Consider the following 1,940-nt stretch of genomic DNA (forward strand, 5'->3'; position numbering starts at 1 on the left):
AGGTAGTTTTTAACTTTCTCGGGGAATCTAGTTGATCCTGCTCGTTGCTTGGTTAAGGCCCAGCCCATAATAACACAGCTCGTGGTGGGCGCCGGTTCACTTTCACTCTGGTGGACAGGTTCGCAAGGTTCACCTTCAGTGATGTTGACTGTTGTGGTAAATCTCTCCACCCAATCTCTACGAATCGTATCGTAAAGCGTTTCTGACTGTTTTTCAGCCTCAACGCAGTGATCCCCTACATCTAAATGCGCTTCAAGTTCTGACAACAGTTGAAAACTCTTCCCACACCCAGGCTCCGAACATTCAAAAATTTCAATGTCCGAAATGTCCAAATCGTGATGACGATTGCCTTCATCTAAATCCTCCGCCACAGAATCTCTGCTTTGGTATACACGTGAATTATGAAAAGGCAAAAACTCTTCCTTAACTAAGAGACAGGTGTCCCCTTGATCTTTTGTCACCAGCTGGTCGAATGAGATTTCCTTGCCACGCCCAATTCTGTAGGACTTCCACACACGAATAGTTTTCTCGTCAATCTGGACGTTGTGCAGTTTGCTGAAACCATCTATTTTGTTCACTTCTAGGGTTAACTTCGCTTCGTCAACCTCACAAACACACGCGGAGGTACCCTTCACTGGTCATTCAGATATTGCACTTCTCATGTCCCCCGCTATCAGAATGCCGTGTCCTTCGTTGCAGAAACGGCGGATGCATGTTTTCATAGGGCACAAGATCCCATCACAAACGTCTTTGACATATTGCAGTTCAGAAAAGTCATAGCGACAAACATCTATACACCAACCCGTTCACCAACGCTCCTTGCTGCAGCGATTAGAGTATTATTATGGTAGCAACCAGCTTCATCTGATCTCAAATAAACTTGGGTGATGTGAGGCTTCTTGGCCTTAAGTTCTCCTAATGTGTTTTCTAGAATAGAACACACAGCTAACCAATCCTGTTGGCATGCATCAAACAGATGGGCATATGACTGCATCCTCCAGCTTTCCACTGACGTTAAGATCGCCTGTGATCACCGTCGATATGTGCCAACTCAATCCTCTCTTACCGAACCAGTCGGACTGTTTTTCGCGATATCTAAGCTGAAGGAACTTCATCGCCCAATCCATTATTATCAGCGCACAATTTGGATTCACACTTATCATCTTTAATTGATCTTGCTTTGCCGCTTCTTGGTTAACGGAACGAACAACATCCTCCTTCCAGTGCAAGATATCTGCCTTTGCCAGCTTGAAGTCGTATAGCAGATCTTCTCGTTGTTCATTGCTGTAAGGAATCCACAGGGCACTTTGAATTCTATCTTTGACTTCATCGAATGCGTTTCGAAGGTCTTGGCAGTCACTGCAGCTTTCTGTGTGTTGATGGGAGCATTTCTCTTGGAAGTCAGGATTTTGTTCGTCACTAAGTGCGAACTTGCGACAATGATCAGGACAAAAGGCTTCCTCAGGGTTGCAATGAACACGAAAATTGGTTTTCAAATAACGTTTCCCATTCCTTAGCCTTTCCTTGATTTCAGTGCACCATTGCCTGTCCATCCCTCCTTTCTCTAGATCATCGACTATCGATTCAATTTTATGGAAACCTGCAGAGCCATCGGCGGCCGTATTGTCGAGGCCTTGTAAAGACTTTCGCTGCGAAACTTGTCTTACTTCCAGAATCTTGAAGAGGGTAGTGCGACTTAGAGGTTCAAATCTCTCCTCTTGACAGAACTGCATGTACTGACTAATCATTGTAGAACGAGTTACTATACGGACAACGTTTGGCATTTCCATTGTCTGGCCACTGCCTAGCTTAAGTAACTTAGTTCCGTAGGATACATCCTGATAAAAGTACGGGCGATTAATAAACTCAACGAAATGATCAACTTTGCTCATATCAATGCGGACACGATGGTATTTCCTCTCCTCAGGAGCCAAGCCTGG

General features: G+C 44.7%; 1 pseudogene; it reads right to left on the reverse strand.

Moving 5' to 3' along the window:
• Positions 1–1,376, reverse strand: part of LOC138036866 (uncharacterized) — a 1,857-nt pseudogene extending 481 nt beyond the window's left edge.
• Positions 1,377–1,940: the final 564 nt, after the last annotated feature.

Source organism: Montipora capricornis, unplaced genomic scaffold, assembly GCF_036669925.1.
Source record: "Montipora capricornis isolate CH-2021 unplaced genomic scaffold, ASM3666992v2 scaffold_507, whole genome shotgun sequence".
Lineage (NCBI taxonomy): Eukaryota > Metazoa > Cnidaria > Anthozoa > Scleractinia > Acroporidae > Montipora > Montipora capricornis.